The 17,841-nt window shown below is 41.5% G+C and overlaps 1 long non-coding RNA gene across 2 annotated transcripts; it reads right to left on the bottom strand.

Moving 5' to 3' along the window:
- Positions 1-654: 654 nt before the first annotated feature.
- On the bottom strand, positions 655-16,072 carry LOC146344306 (uncharacterized). 2 transcript variants are annotated; one of them, XR_014792606.1, is made up of 4 exons: positions 15,977-16,067; positions 7,129-7,195; positions 3,502-3,612; positions 655-2,617 (listed from the first exon to the last, which is right to left on the bottom strand). It is a non-coding gene; the product is annotated as an uncharacterized LOC146344306 (long non-coding RNA). The 2 variants fall into 2 exon arrangements; XR_014792607.1 differs by lacking the exon at positions 7,129-7,195 and having other exon boundaries at positions 15,977-16,072.
- Positions 16,073-17,841: the final 1,769 nt, after the last annotated feature.

The raw sequence follows: 17,841 nt of genomic DNA, 5'->3' as shown, positions 1-17,841 counted from the left end.
TGCAGACAAACTGGAGAGGGTTCAGAGGAGGGCAACAAAGATGATCAGGGGACTGGAAACAAAGCCCTATGAGAAGAGACTGAAAGAACTGGGCATGTTTAGCCTCGAGAAGAGAAGACTGAGTGGAGATATGATAGTACTCTTCAAGTACTTGAAAGGTTGTCACAGAGGGGAAGGCCAAGATCTCTTCTCCATCATCCCGGAGTGCAGGACACGGAATAATGGGCTCAAGTTACAGGAAGCCAGATTCCAGCTGAACATCAGGAAAAACTTCCTGACTGTTAGAGCAATACGACAATGGAACGAATTACCTAGGGAGGGGGTGGGCTCTCCCACTCTGGAGGCATTCAAGATGAGGCTGGACAGCCGTCTGTCAGGGATGCTCTGACTTGGATTCCTGCATTGAGCGGGGGGCTGGACTCGATGGTCTTTTAGGCTCCTTCCAACCCTACTATTCTATGATTGTATAACTACACTGTCTGCTTTTCCTCTCTTTTTGGATGCTGCAAAGCTTTTTTGGCACAAGTGGCCACCCTATCTTGTCTTGCTTTTGTCAGTCCACAGTGGAAGAACAACAGTCTAATCCTGCATCAACTTGTGTTCAACCTCAGAAACATTTCAATAAATCATTCAGATTCCAACCATCAATTATTTAAATTATTCCAAAAATTTTATTTTTGGAAGCGATTTTGCTTGTGGGGAGTAAAAGGTTTGACATGGAGAACAACAGGATCAGTGGGACAAGGAGACAGGAGACAACCAGGAAAATGTGCAGGGTACATGGTCCTAACCCTTTATTCCCTGGTGGAAACTTTGCTCAGCCATTTTCAGTTTCTGAGCCTTCATTAGGCATTGCCCATGTTTTTCTAGGCTTTTCTCTGAAATCAATAAATCTAGAAATGTTGAACTTTTAAAATACATAAATACTGACATTGTTAGGATAGCAATTCCGAATCCAATGCCAGATTCTGTCCTTTTATAACAAACCTAAAATAACTAGGGATGTATAAGAATTTCATTTCTGTTCACAAATCATATGAACATGTCCTGTTCGAAATCCTGAGCATGAACATGAGCAGGAGCATGGGATTTTTTTTTAGAAATGTTCAGAGATTCCTGAATTTGTGACTGCATTCAAAAAATGTGATTTTTTTTTAAAATGCGCACTTTGAAATGTGCATTAAAAACACACATGCTTTAGTCAATGTGGGAAAGATGTGTACTTTTGAAAAAGAAATGCACAATTTTCCCATTCAAAATTTGCACTTTTCCCATTCAAATGAGCCAAAATTACAGGTCAAAAACTAAAACAGGAGCGAGCCAAAACAAGTTTTAAAGTGTTTTGAATTTCGAGGAATTTCAGCAAGCCTGAAAATTGGTGGTTCTCCCATCCCTAAAATAAACACAATATACATTACACGGATAATTGGTGTGATATAGTGGATAGAGGTATTAACTTCAGACTATAACTAAAACAAATATTTGAAAATAATTCAAATTTATGAACTTTTCCAATACAAAGTTTCTAATTTGAAAATTCACATTTTGAATCTAGAATTTTAACACAAAACCTAGGCACTGTAAGCTTGCTGTCATCTCTTTATGTTTTGATTTTGCTAGGCAGTAAATATGAAATTCCATTTATCAAATAATATCACAAAACAAATACTATTGCACACCAACTACAGTAAAATTATTTCTTGCCAACAATCACATACTTTCAAATATCAAATATGTAAACCAAAGTAAAAAAAAGTAGATATATGGCTACCTGTTGGTGAAGCCAAAACAGCAGATATAATTTCAATGTTACTCAGGGGCAAGGCACCAAGAGAAGATGGAATTTGTGGAGTAGCATTTAAGGAGAACATAAACTGGTGTGTGCCCTTATTATGTCAGATTTGTATTGTTATGCTGACAATATTTAACTTTTATGTTAAGCTGATATCCCAGCTGGCTGGAATCAAAGCATAATTATTCTCATATACAAAAATGGTGATAGATCTTCACTGTCGAATTATAGGCCGATCAGTTTGATATCTATTGTTGCCTGTTAGCTAGAATTGAGAATTGGGCAATAGAAAATAACATTTTCCGGAAAGAACATGCAGGATTTAGGGGAGGATATTCCACCATGGACAACTGTTTTGTGTTGAGCCATCTAGTACACAAATATACTCTACTTTGGAAAGGACAACTATCTGGAGCATTCATAGACCTGAAAACTTCTTTTGACACAATTGATTGTGAGCTGTTCTAGTTTAAGCTACCTAGTACCAATGTTGACCAGCAGCGCCTCCTGTTTCTTGTATGAGCACTCTATACTAACACCTCCATGAGGGTGAGACTATCATTTTGGGGTTCTCTTATGGGATCAATTCCAGTGGATAAAGGGGTATAACAAGGATGTGTATTGGCACCTTTTCTTTTCAATATCTTCATCAATGACATTGTTCAACTGATGATGTGAAGAATTAAATATCTGAAGAATTACCTCCTCCTCCTCCTTCTTTTTGCTCCATTTATCAGGGGAAGAAAGGTCCCTCTTTTACTTTACGCAGATGATATGATCCTTCCCTTTTAGATCCAAGTAGGGCTTAGAAGTCTTCTGGCCAATCTGGAAGTATTTTTTAAAGTCAACAAACTTAACAATTAACTATGAAAAGTTGAAAGTAATCATCTTTAGAGGTGGCTGAAAAAATATAAAACGCACATAGACCAAAATGAGATAGAGCAGGTGCCCACATGCCACTATTTGGGCATATTATTTGCTGCCCTGTGTTTATGCCAACCCCACATCAAGGCTGCAAAACTCAAGGCTGAACAAATTACAAATGAGATCCTTAAATTTTGGTATACACCTGGGGTAGGCAGGTGCTTCCTATCCTGAATTTAATAAACTGAAAATTCAACCCCAAATACTGTATGGGTCAGAGATCTGGGGTTTTAAGTCTCAGAAGAGCTAGAATGTATCCAGAACAGAATCTTAATAACCATCATGGGGATCCCCAGATGCATCCCAACACAGTACCTATGGTTAGAAATGGGATCCCAGGCCTGGACCATGACTATATGCCAGCTGAGTTAATTTTTTTGTTAAAACATAAGGGAATGCCAGAGCATCATTTTACAAAAATGATGATACCTGGAACACTAGACTTGAGTTCATCAAGGGAAAAATCTTGGCACCAGAATATGATGTGTCTACTACAGAAATTTGGCTACTCTGAGACTTATTTCCTCCAGCGAGATCCGTTCCTGGCTGAAAAGGAGTTTAAACTATGCACCAATGATGTGCATTTGCAGAAAGATACTTCATTTCATTTCAGTGTAAAGAAAGATATCCCATTGGTATAATCTATTTAAATACTGTATATCCCAGGACCAGAGGACTATTTATCTAAACTGAAAAGTTCAGTCTAAGAAAGGAACTTGTTAGGTTTCAGTTAATGCCCTCTACAATCCTTGATGGTAGATTAGCTAAGACATCTTTTCACTTACACCTTTATCTTTGTGGTTCACTTTTTCTTGTAATGTCAATGTAAGTGAGGCAGTTTTGCCATGTTGCAGTCCATCTCACCCTCTGAAAGGCTGTCTGTCATCTTGGGGCTTCTGCAAACATAATTGCGATGAACATTACAGCTGTTTTTATGCTATGTGACATATATGGACTGCAGCACTTACTACAAGACAGTCTCAATTCACTTGAGTCCCTTAAACATAAATATAATTGCATTTGGAAAAGGAATAAACCTGTAGTTTATTGATTCTCCAGAAGCTGTGCTATCCATGTGTCAGAAGTGTAGGCCTGCATAACTTGTGACATACAAAGCCAAACAAGCTATCCAGCCTATTACAATCCGCCAGACAGGTCAGAGTTTACTATTTTTGCTGCCTGCTTGGGACTACAAAATCAGGGGATTTGTTAAACAGCTGGACCTGTGGCCTGCATTCACTTTCTTGTGTTATATACATTGGGTAGGCCTGTTGAAGAGCTTGTATTCCTTTGCACCAGGATAAATTATAGGATGTATATTCTCGAAAACTGCAGTGCACTATGTTCATAGTTCTTCTCACCAAGTCCCTTGAGTTAGAACGGCGGTCCATGTCTAAATACTGAGAACAGAACAACTTTGATTGTTTAAACCCACTGGCCACTACAATATGAATACAACAAACAAACAACCAATTTGACCTTTTCAACCATCAGATGTATGAATACATAACCCCGGTACAATGATCTAACTATATCGGTGTTAAAAATACAATAATGTTGTATACTGTTTGGGTCTACTCCAGCAGCTCATCCAGGCACGTTATTTTTCAGAGAACACAGCGATCCAGTTTAGGAACACAACAGATGCTTTTTCTTCCTCTGGAACACAAAGCTAGGCCACCCTTCTTGAAACTCCACGTATACACATACACAAGCCTTCTTCCTTCCAGAACACTCTCTGGCCTACTGGGCAGGCCTGCCTTTTGACAGACAGCTCTCCCACTAGGGCCTGCTGTTAAAGATACATGAAATATGAACTGACTTTATGCTACAATATAAAAGGAACAACTCCATCCCACCTACATTTCTGAAACATGACTCATATTTTCTTAGCTGCCAAAGCAAATTTTGCTACTTGGGTGGTAATGCATACTTCTTTGCCTACAACAGGGTGGCATGGGGGGACCTCTTTTAGTTTGGGGTTGGACTGCCCCTGGGACCAAGCCCGGTGGGCCGGATGATGTCAAGGAGCTGGGCCCCTCCCCAAAGCCCCACCCCCTCCTGTGACTTCATCAGCACTACAGCATCCACTTTTTTCGTGCAGAGAGAGGTACGGGGGTCCAGGCCTCTCTATGCACAGGAAGTGATGCAGCCAGCATTTGTAGGGGCCAGCTCCTGCAAGCACCACCTAAGTGCCTCCTTCGCGCGCCGCTCGTGTCCTGAGCAGGGCAGGAAGGGACTTGGCTCAGTGGTGTGGGGGAATTCTTAGCTTATCTCCAATCTCTGATCAGAAATAACAAAGGGATTCCCCTTTGTGCTGCTCACTGTATGATGGAAGATGACCTGTGCGAAGGGGAATCACTTTGTTTTCTCCAATCAGAGATAGCATGGGAATTCCTCTTCCCAGGGGGTGGGGCTTGGGAGGGCAGGGGGTGGGACCTAAGGAGGGTGCTCAACCCTCCATGGGCCAAATTGGGCCCCAGTCCAGGCTGGACTAGGCCTGTGGGCCAGAGGTTGCCCTCCCTTGGCCTACAATCTCTGTACATATCTGGTGCGGGGGGGGGGGTATTTGCAAAAGATCAGAGAATACAGACAAGAAACTTCTGCCCAGGATGATCACATAAGGGACAACTTAGTAAATAATGAGAAATATCCTCAACATCCCCAGACTCACAAATACAAAGTCTTTGGTGGGTTGGGATGTTATGAAATCTCCTGCCCCAAAAACGAGAGGGCATACACTGTCTTAAAGGAGCTGCAGTAAGGATTATAAAATAATTCTTCAAACCAAATGTCATTTTATGTAACGGATACAAATTGGAATAAGACATTTGTGAAACTGAATACAAATCCCACTGCTTAGAATAGAGATAAATTCTCTCTTTGAGCAACTGTTTAATTCTGTTAGAGGAAAAAGTAGGTAAAGCCTCAGTATTGATCCTATAGGCATGTAAAATAGTTCGAACTGAATTCACCCAAAACTTTTGAGATGGAATTTGCCATTGTTCTTGAAAACATTATTTTGGCAGACAGGGGTCACTCATACAAACCAGCTTCAATCAATATAAAACAAGTGTGAGCATAAGTTTCAATAGAGATTAGTCCTACTTCTGTCCTAAAAGTGCCGTAGGTGTACCTTAGAGGACAATTAATAGAGATCATGAAAGAGTCCTGAGCCACCTCCATAGCGGAAACATTTGTATACCCCCATATCTCAGCACCGAACATCAATTGTAGGACTTCCTTCTTCAGAAACACCTCAGCTGCAGGTGCAATCAAGCTCCCCCTTGGAATCTAGAAAATCTCACCAGGGACTGAATAGACTGAGAAGGTTTCAACTTAACTATATTTAAGTGTTGCTTCCAGGAAAGTTGGTTGTTAAACCAAATATCTGAAATTACGCAGCTATTCAATGGGTTTATTATCCAATGTATGAATGTTTCTCTTCTTAAAAACTACTATTTTGGGCTTAACATAATTAATAGTCAGATGCTCTTCTATTTTTTTAAAAAAACCTTTACTCATTTTGCTCACTAACCTTTGCATCCCTACTGAAGTAGTGGAGATTATTGAAATATCATTGGCAGCAGGACTGAAAGCTTTACATCTGGGACTGAAACTGGAAAATACTCTAAACCACTCAGTTCTTGTACAGTGTTGTTGATATAAAAGTTAAAAAGGAATGGGCCCAAAAGACAGCCCTGTTGTACTCCTCTATCAGTTGGTATATTTTCTGGTAACAGTCCATTTGCCCCAAGTCTAACCTTGAGTGAAGTATTTGAGTGAAGTATTTGTGTTAGAAATAGCAGCCTTTTATCAGTATTAATAGTGGCAGATAACTTATGCCACAAATCATCTCTACCTATAAGATCGAAGGTCAAACTAAAATCCACAAAGGAAATCAATAACTCTTTTCTGCCATTCTGAGAGTGTATTTGTATCGAATGATGTAATATTAGTTGTTATAGTAGTGATACCATTTCACTGAATATTCATAAAGGACTTTTTCACAGGCAAATGTTTGTGTTTTGTTTTCTCTTTCTCAGCTTTCATGGAAACTACATAAAACAGGCAGCCTCATCCATATTTGATATTCAAATAATAGAATGAAACATTATTTTTCCAATTCTAACTGTACATTGCTCTTGTCTTTTGAACAATGTGTTGCACAAGTAACTCATTTTGGGGTATAGATTTTGCACTAATTCCACTAAGAGTCCTATATTTCTCCTTCATTTTTCCCTCATGCTGCTGAACAGCTCTTTCATAACCCCCAGGAATGGTGTTGTCAATGAGCCAATATTTTAATGTGCAGAGTCATATTCTTTCGGTTTTGCCCATGAACTGCAAGAGTCTGCCAAGTTCTATCCATAACTCACTGTAGGTTTTACTTGATCTCTGTTTCCACCCACCTGTTTTGACCTGTTGCCCTGCCATGTTCTGCTCAATCTCCGCTTGCCCAAGCTCTGTCCAGAACACCTAGAAAAACACAAAGTAAAGGCCAAACAGTAGAATTCCCTCCCACGCTTTAGATGATCTAGCAGTGATGACCTATCATGCTGGTTTATTAGTGAGGACGTTCATAGAAGGGAAGGAGAGGTTGGGGGAAAACTTACATGCTGGGCAAGCCAATGTACCCATTCTGAACAAGATATGTACAAATTATCCAAGATGCTGCTCCTTCTGAGGGATAAGACACCACTAAAAAGAGACTAAATGCTACAACAGCTTCTTCTGCACTCTACTGGAGTATCATCCTTGCCCATTAAACTGCTGAAAGCATCTGAGAGTGTCAGCCAGAGTTCACCTTATCCTAAAGTGTTCACCAGGCCAATACCTAAGATGCACTCTGTTGTCAAAAGCTACCAGGTTTTACCACTTGCAGTGGAAGGCCCAGCCTCCACAGACTGCATCTTCTGTTGCTAAAATCAGTATACATGACACTAACTGGAAGAATTCTGTCTTGCACTTCTACTTCTGGCTGCCAGATAATTTGTCAGATGTGAGTCAATATTCAATAATATTAATTCTTCAGTTTAAGAAATAACATCAAATGGCATTGCACATGAATATTTTTTTCTCACAGTTACCCTGCATCATGGACTTTGCAGTTTTATAATTTTAAGACATTCTCAAGTGTGCATATTTCTCTTACAAGCATACAGATGGAACAACAAGAAATAATTACAATATAATGAGAATTGGTTTGACATGAAACAAATATAAACATTTCCCTCACAATAATGAAAAGAGTTTGACAAAAAAGGTTGTACATTCTTGAGCAAGCAAGAGTAGTAGAAAAGGATTACAATATTGAAAAAATATCAGATGTTCAGCACAAAATATTGCAAGAATACATAATGCTTATTTATATAACTGTGACATATAAGCAAAGCAAGTTTTTGAATGGCCACCAGAACTTTTGAATTAGAATTTGGAAGTGTCAGAACCACAAAGTTTGGTCCAAATTCTGTGATTTATTCAGTGGCAAACTTAAATCTGATTGGATTTCATTACTGACATTATATCTGCCTTGTACAGCATCTAGCACTCTTATTTCTTCTAAGTTGTTGACCACAATGCAACATTCTTTGCTGGACATCTGGGCAAGATGTATCATTCTATAATTGGTATGAATGCTCGCTTATCTGCAAAAGGGCCAATCAGTATAAACAGAGATTGTCTCCAACCAGAAGAATGGCAGAAGCCAGATGGCACCAAATCACTGATGGGTATTTCATAAACTTTTCTTGCAATCAAAGCTAATTGAAGGAACACTAGGTTGTAGGCATTAGTAGGTGGGCAGCACACGCAGCTGCTTCTGTCACATAATTTCCAAAAGACTACGGACATGAAAAAACCTCGCTGGGGACAATGTATAGCGGGGGAGGGGGGGAGTCAACCCACTGGTTAGGTCTTTATTCTTCCAGCAGCCATCTGAACGATAATAGCAAGAAAGGAAAATCCAAGGAAAACAGAAGGCAACATGCACAATATCCTGACAAACAGAACAAAGCAGCAGGCACTAAGGGTGGAAGCCTAAATGCTCCGATAGTGGATTTTCACAACACTGTGAACAGAAGAGCACAAGAGAACCCAGTCCTGCCGCCAAAGCTCTTTATCCTTCCCCCATATGTCTACTGCCAATAAGACAGGAACAAGAATTGAATTAGGACTCTAGTAAAGGTGAAGTCAAGAGTTGGGAGCCATGATGGAATTCCACCCTGAACAATGCACAGGAGCACCCTTCTAATAAATGTGTACATTAGCACAGCTGCAGATTATTGAGATAAATAATTACAATACACAAGGATTGTTTGACCATACCCCTGCCCAGTCACTGCAGCACTCTTGGGGCTTCTCCACACCAGGCCTTTTATCCTGCAAGTTTACCAGGGCTTCTGCTAATGTATTCTTTGCACGATTAAGATCGCCCCTTTTCACACACCTCCACTTTTTTTCCCAGGGCAGTTCCTTTATCTGCACGCTCTATATGTTTCATTATGCTGCCACTAGATGGCATTGTGTTATAGTGCCACTTCCTCTTTTCACAGAGAAAATCAACTCACAATGTTTAAATATCTCATTATCCGCGATCTTAAAAAAAGGTCAGAAAACATGGGAGAGGTCTTGGAGCCTGACAATATTATGTAAAGGACTGGCAAACTTCCGTGAGTAACCAATCTTGATCGCAGGATAAAAGCCCCATGTAAAGAAGCCCTTGGTGGTCCTCCTTATGGCTACGAAGAACAGAGATTTTAGTGTTGGAGTTCCTGCCCTGTGGAACCCCCTCCCCATTAATATTAGGCAGGGGCCAACAGTTTTGCATTATAGTCATCTGCTTAAGGCATCTCTGTTCACTCAGGCTTTTCTGTAATATGACTCAGCTATTTATATTGGTTGTATGGGTTATGTGATTGCATTATCTTTATCCTGTTTTTTTTTATTGGTGTGATTTTAATGCTGTACACTGCTGTGGTATTTTTTATGTTCAGCAGTATGTACATTTGTACAGATAAAATAAAAAAATAATATGCAGTCAACACTTGTGACATATAGCTTGGAGGTGAATATGCATTTGACCAATTAAATGACAACATGTCCAATGCCCCGGAACACATAAAGAAATTCTATTATCTACATTTATCTCTTTTTGCAGCATTTTTAATTGTTTCTGCAACCAGACGAGGGTGACATCAATTCAGTGTGCGGAGAAAGACTAAGCCATTTCTAGAATGTAAAAACTGTGTGTTAAATGTCAGAAAGTTGGAGTTTAAGGCCTTAATGAACCAAAGTTGGGCTGCTCTCCCCTAACAAAGCAAGTGCAGGTGATGGTTTTGCCTTCCTGATAAGGTACCTATTGGTGTTATGCATTTTAGCCCAAAGTTTTCCCCAGGCCCTACGTATATATAAGAAACATAAATCATACTAAGCAACTTGCTGGTGTTTGGGATATAGGGCACCCCAAAGAACCTCTGAAGTACATTTGGACTATGTCAGATACTTTCAAAGTGTCCCCCACAAACCTTTTGTTTAAGACATAAGGCACACAGCTGAAACCAATGCTAATTTGTGTGGAGATGTGTCCTAACATATAAAATATGAAGTCTGATATTATTTTAGTGGGACCTCCCCGAATAAGACACCCTTTTCCCATAAAAGGTCTTCATCAAGACATGAACACGCATGTGTGAACCAACCAACCCCCTTAGGTCAGCAGTCTAAGCAAACTGCCCCAGAGGAAGAAATGCACTGCATCAATCCACTGAAGTTGCTGGCACTAGTAATTCATACAACACATAGGTGACTTTGATCAATGCTGGCGCTTTCTCTCTCTCTCTCTCTCCTCTCTCCTTTGTGGTGGTGTTACAAATGCTTTGTTTTCTCCAGGAGCTCCAATGCACAAATTCTCTCCCATCATTCCTGATATTCCGCATCAACTTCAACTGTTTTATCTCTTACACAGAATGATAACGATTGGGAACTGAAAAACTTGATTTAGCTGGCTGCCCTGACAGGTAAAATCCAAGAGTAATGAGTCATGCTACCTATTAGTCTTTGTAAGGAAACCTTGGCAAACTCTCTGATTTTAAAGTAACTCTGCCGAGATCAAGTACTGCTATCTTTGTTGATGATTTTTTAAAAGTTAGAAGTGACTGTGCAGATCACTCCAGTATCTGAGCAATATTTTTTAAAGTCAAATATTGATACTGAAGTGAAGGGCATTTATGTGGGCAATGACTGGAGATCAGGACATCTACAGTTAACTGCATACTTTTCGTAGATATTTTAGTATAGTTTGAGGATTATCTATTTATGCACTTCAACCCAGCAAGACTGATCCAAATATGTATCTGGATGCTTATCTGTACCCACACTGCCATGGAGATGTGGGGCCTGCTTTCTGAATTAGCTCTATGCTTCTCCACACTGATTTGACTGAACACTGTTGAAGATTCGAGACGCATCAACAACACAAAAACAAAATGAAATCTCCGAAAATGCTGATGTTGAATATTGACTGCATATTTCAGTATTTGTCAAATATTCATCAACATTTGATAATTCTTGATTTTAATATTTGGTATTTGACAGACCAGAGAGCTGGAGTGGTGTAGTGGCTGAACTACAAACTGGGAAGTCCCTGGTGTGAATCTCACGTCTGCCATAAGCTTAAAAAGGTAAAGGTAAAGGTGTCCCCAACCAGTCGTGTCCAACTCTAGGGTGCGGTGCTCATCCCTGTTTCTAAGCCGAAGAGCCAGCACTGTCCGAAGACGCTTCCGTAGTCATGTGGCCGGCATGACTGAACACCGAGGTGCACGGAACGCTGTTACCTTTCCTGCCGAGGCGGTACCTATTTATCTACTTGCAATTTCTTGCTTTCGAACTGCTAGGTTGGCAGAAGCTGGGACTGAAGACGGGAGCTCACTCCGTCACGCAGCACTCGGGTCTCGAACTGCTGACCTGCCGACCTTCCAGTCTGCAGTTCAGTATCTTAACCACTAAGCCAGCAATCCTCCCGCCCTCTGCTACGGTATGGGGATAATAATACTGATCTACTGATGGGCTGTATTCAGCTTGGTGATCCAGGCTTGAACCAGGCACATTCCAGTTTTGTTGTCACGGTGAATTTGTTCTGAAGTTCCTTCCAGGCCAGTAATTCTGCCTGTTATCCACATCATCATTACAGGATGTCAAACCTAGCAGCTCAGCACTCCACTGTAGAGGCATAAAGTGGAAAAGAGCAACGCTGCAGATTCCAAGGAGCTTTATTCTGCAGCAGAGAATTTTTTAAATATTCAAATTAAAACTGCAGCTGTTTGCATTTTTTCCTAATGCTATATGATATTTATTGCAGTTATAATGAAATTATACACACACCAACAATGTCAGGTCGGTAGTCTGTGAAATATCTGTATTTTATTACTGTGTTTCACTCCAGAAATGGAGTCTGAGAATATAGAAACAACTGATGTATAAAATGCAAAGAATGTCATTGAGCACCAGTATGAGCACTGTATATTTAGAAATATGCAGAACAAATTTGACTGTAGGCATCCAAGCAAAGATGCAAGAATTGCCTTTATGTAGTCTTACAGTGCAATTCCCAGTCCCAACTTTTACATTAAATATAAGTGTGTGTGAGAAAGACGGCAAATATTATAATGTAGTAAGTTATTTTGCCAGGATATGAAGATGAATAAAAGATTCACTTTTCCAAAATGATGTTGAAATAAAGCCTTTAAAAACAAGAATATTTAAACTGTTCTTTTTTTTCTCTTTTGACTCCATGACAGCATGGCTGGTGTGTTTGGGTAATGTTTTACATTACTGTAGCAGTATAAAATCCACTGCAGCTTATGGTCTTTCTGCACTCCTCCAGTGACATGGGAAAATTCTAGCCATGTGGGAGGAGCCTAAAAGTATGCTGTGCAGGCCACAATGTTCAAAAGCAGGAATGGGAGATGAAAATGCATCTGTCATTCCTCTCTGATTTTGGAGCTCTCCATCTGTAGGGCATCAGTTTCTTAGGATTATGCTCTTTATTACATACTTGGTTAACCAACTTGATTATGTATTTGGTTCTTACAATAGCTAAATTAATCTGCATTAATCTGCATTAATTAAGAATTAATTAATTTTTAAAATTAAGAACAGCTTTTTATCTCATGAAGGACAAACAAGTTGTAAAGTCTCATTGACAGACCGGCATTGGTTAAAGAAACCCAAGCAAAAGCTAGGTCTGCTATGTTTTTGAAAACATGATTTTATAAAATTAGTCATAGTGTGGAGAAATGGAGGGCTTTAGTGGCGCTTTATTCAGCTTTGTTGGTCACAAGTTGTGCAGGCTAACTTAGAGCTCTAGTGCAGTTTAGGGTCTTTGGGAGGGTTTTGTTTGTTTTTAATACAAGTTCATGACCTCAGAGTTTTGTTTCTGACTGCCAGGAAAATACTTCGAAAATGGTGGCACCACCATTTAACAAGAAGTAACTGCAAAAGGTTTAATAACTGAAGCTAATGGGATTAGCCTGCCTTTACACCCCCTGCTGACTGAGCTAAACTAGAAGAGGGTTTGTTTCTACAGGGAAAAAGTGCTGCTGCTAGGGCATTGTGAGGGAGACATGTTAGGATTTACATTCTTGACCCAGAGCTAAATGGTTGCTTGCTGCATTACATAAACCGTAGGTGAAATGCGCTTTTGGCAGACATTCTGACCTATGTGAGTAAGAAGCCACATAAAAGCTTCTAGGAAAGGCCCAAATAAAGCTGAGCACACAGAAAAAGTGCCCTTGGAGACTGCTGGTATCAGCAGTTTTGTGTGTGTGTGTGTGTGTGTGGGGGGGGGTTATGTGTATAACTGCTGTCATAGTAGGGGTGTTCCTATTGTGTAAGCGACTCACACATGTGCTAAAGTATTGAAATGCTGGCACAATGGGAATCACTGGTAGCCTCTTCAGTACCTCTGTTCTGTTTGAGACCATCAGCATTACTAAAGGAAACTTAATATTTGAAAGGCTTGTAGTGATAAAAAAAACAGCAACACTGATAAAATATGCCAAATGTTTAAAAGATACATGGCCCTAGATAAAATAAATACGGCTATGGATGAATCGTGAACACCACTTTTTAAATTAGAAATGCTGCTACTGTTGGTTTGGGGGTTTGTTTGGCCTTCATTTTATTATATAAACTTTATGTATCATTATGTACTGATACTTTATGTATCAGTTTATTTTTATGATGTTTGTACATTGCTTTGAGTGTTTTTTTGCACGGAAAAGGTACTGAAATCTTATACATTTTTTAAAATGGCACAAAGCCAATTACATCATAAGGGGCCTATGTTAGTGGAAATGCTGAATATATAAACACAATCTTTTGTTCATTTTGATGATGATCCAGCATCAATTAACTGCGGACATTGTGGCTCTCTTCTTACATTATACTGGCGGTGTCAGAGCTGCTGCAGCACAGCCTCTTCTTGTGCTGCTGAGGTAATCTGAGATGCTCTCCTCCACATGGGAGAAGCCTGTGTTATGGCTCTTCCTAACACCAGCATTGGTCCTCCTGAAACTGGAGCAATACTGCAAAGCTTATAAGATACACTGTGGGCTCCTCCCATTACCTCAGCAACATGGGACCAAGGGGTGGAGGAAGAAGAGAGCAGAGGGGGAAAATGAGGAGAGTCACCTGGAAAGCACCAATCTTGCTGTGGAGGCAGCAGGTGACAGGTGGGGATCAAGTCATTCCCATTATGGCAAACTGAAAGTATTTCCTCGACAAGAAGCAAGGGCTCTTCTTACAAACAGTGGCCTACTTCTGCAAAAGGCATGAGAGCAGGGAAATGGGCCTGGCTGGAAAGTCACCTTTAAAAGACAGGAAAAGTGGGAAGCTAAGGCAGAAGGAACTGTGTGTAGGGATGGCACAGCCAGGTGCCCAATTTTGGCTGGGAAATCCAGTGGAACCTCCCCTGCCTGCATCCCAGAGCCCCGCTTGCTGAGCCCCCGCCCCTGCTCGCTCCCTGCCCATGCCATCCCTACACACGATAAATAAAAATAAAATGACAACCGCAAAAATGTGCATATTTACATATGCAAAAATGCACATTTTCGCACACACTCAAATATGCGCACTTTGCAATCACCATTTTATTTTTCAGAAAAATGGCGTCCATGGAGCTTGACGAGGCCACCAGGGTGAGTGCAGGCTGCTCGCCACGCTCAGGAGGAGCTCCAGTGCAGTCCGGAGACCTGTGAATGGGGGCTGAGCGGGCGCCCAGAGAACCCAGATGGGGGTGGGTCCGCACATCCCTAGCTGTGTGATTTCCCATGTCCCAAGAGAGAACCTGGTGTTTTGGAGGAGAAGGAAGTGGGTGAAAATAACACTTTGCCCTGTGGCTGAGGAAAAGGGCCTTGAAGCTTGCCTCACCCACCCCCTTTTTGCACAATGAGAATTAAATTTTCATAAGTCATCAGCATGCACATTCCTGAGTGGAACATTGGATGGTTTCCCCAGTAGTTTTTTATTTACCCTTGTCATTTCCTTCTGCGTAAGCACTGTGCAGCCAGCCAATGAATAATGAATCTGAGCAATTATGGAATCCAATGGGAGCAGACATGCACAGAGGGCACAGCTTCAGTAGGAAAGATGTACAGAAGGGCAAGGCCTGACAGAGGGATGCAACATGCAAACAACTCTAACCCAAACCTTCACTCAGAAAAGTGCATGCTGTGTGGAGGCAGTCAAAGATACAAACTGTGTGCAGTAGTGGGGAAGCACGGCAATGCAAAAGATTGCAACCAGCTGCAACAAGACCAGGAAAAATGGCAAGCGGTGCTAGCAGATACCTCTTGCAATGGCAATGCAGAGATAAACTTCTTACACAGTGGTAAGAAAAGATTAGATCCTCATGTGCAGGTTGGACATTGGAACACGGGTAAATGTAATCTCTGGTGTCATCATGAAAATTAAATAAATAAGCCTGGCATGGTTGCAAGACTGAGGGCGCACAGTGGAGAATTAATCCACACAGAGCTACTTGTGAGTTAGATATTATAGACCAAGGGCAACCTGAGGTGCTTCCATTTGTGATTATGTATGGGAACACAGAAGTAGTTCTGGGATTAAACACCTGCTGTGATGTACGTCTAATCAAGACTGCACCTGGCTAACCAGGCACAAGAACCCTGCACAGAACACAGCTATCAAGGGCCCCCTCTCCACGACAATGGAAGGAGAAGGAAGGAGCAGCTTACTCACATTTTCAAGGAGCTGGCTTTGGTCCATGTAGGGTTTCATGGGCGTGTGAATCGCATGATTCTAAGTCGCTTTACAGAACATACTTCTGGGTAGGGTGGGGTGGGGGTTGCAGTGAACATCACCTGACTGGCAGGGGCTGCTCAACCAATAAGAGGGGCTTCCCCCCATCCAGGCTCTCCCCTCTCTTTCTCCTTTGATAAAATCTTCCTCCTGTGTCTCGCATTTTGGGAACAAGCCTCACTGAGTACAATGGGAGTTACTTCCAAGTAGACACTAATGGGTTTGTTGTGGGAGAGGAAGCAGTAAACACAGGGATGGGAAACCAGCCCCCATTGTAACGTAATGCTGCGCTGGATCTCTATAACGAAGGTGTGAAGCAGTTAGTTCCTAAGGCGAACATAAGGGAGCCTCGGAGCCTTGAGATCTGCTATAGAGCATTTAGGGAACTGGGCTTTAAACTGTGCCATTTCAATTGAGGGGGATCTTTGTAAGTACTGATATGGGCATTCAGAGGGTGAGCCTCATTCAGCACAATGGGAGTTACTTCTGAGGAGACTCTAATGGGTTTGTGCAGGGACGGGAAACGCACTGGAAACACCCCTTGACTGGGGTCACGGTGAAAGACACACCCCTGAGCAGGGCTAGCATACCCAAGGTCAGTGCAGGGGTTGGGGCACACAGCAACTATACCAGGGAGAACCCGACTTGAGGAAAAGAATCGGACTTTAAGCAGTCTCAGGAAATCCGGTTTTTCCCTGATAAGCTCCGAGGTGGCTGCTGGATGGCCACATCATGTATCCCTAACGACCTCAACACACAGCCAGCTCAGAGTAAATCACTGCTGGAAACACCCCCAGGGTGTCTTAGATGTTATAAGCAAGATAAACCCTATGTGCATAGTCCCCGTATGCACATTAACATGGGCATACAGGGTTTGAATGCATGGCCTGCAGGCACACACTGCTCCCTAATCATGCACTCACTGGATGAGGGGGGGGGTCATCTGCATAAGGCAGGGATAAACAACATGGTAGCCATGGGCACCAATGTATTCCCAGACCCCTTTCTTGGCACCTGCCAAGATGTTCTACCCTCCCACTTCCTTTCGTTTTTAAAGTAGCACATTCCCTTATGGCAGCTGGGATCACTCAAGTGAAGTAAGGGCCTCCAGCGGCTGCCATTTTCATTTCCTCTGAATGCCTCTGGGCTACAGTGACTAGCCTTTTTGATTAGCCATATGCCTGCTGTCATGGCCATATGCCTGCTGTCATGGCAGCCATTTTGTGGTGGTACCCAGGCCAGTTTCTTAAATTTCCAAATATACCTATGGACCCATAAAGGTTGCCTAACCCTGGTATAGGGCTATTGGTGTTACTGTTTCTGCAGACCGGAGTACAGAATTCATTCAGCTTGTGAGATGTATCACAGGACAATGTGGTATATATTTGAAGGTTTATACCCAATGTGGCAGCATTAACAACTAACACTGTTACAAAACCAGGCACAATGGTCGTGGGATACTAACACAAACCAACAATTCCAAAAACTAAAATGACAGATCAAGGAAGCCACTGTTTGGTGTCATTCTGTCAACTTCAGCAAAAGAGACTAAAATATATACAGATGCCTCCAGGGAAAGCAGAGGGGCAGCATTAATGCAAAGACATGGAAATTGCTGGAGACCTCATGTATATAACTCAAGGGCTCCTACCTCTTCTGAATGCAACTATGCACAAATAGAAAAAGTAGCCTTGACTCTTGTATTTGAATGGGAAAAAATGTTTAGTATTAGAAGCAAATAGTGGCCAAAACTGCTCACAAACCTCTACTCACCGTTGCAAATGGGGTCCTAGAGGATATAACCC

The sequence above is a fragment of the Heloderma suspectum genome, chromosome 5 (genome assembly GCF_057233095.1).
Source record: "Heloderma suspectum isolate Gila_16-S chromosome 5, 16-S_ref, whole genome shotgun sequence".
NCBI lineage: Eukaryota > Metazoa > Chordata > Lepidosauria > Squamata > Helodermatidae > Heloderma > Heloderma suspectum.
The sequence above is the reverse complement of the archived record's forward strand: the minus strand, read 5'-3'. Positions and strand labels throughout refer to the sequence as shown.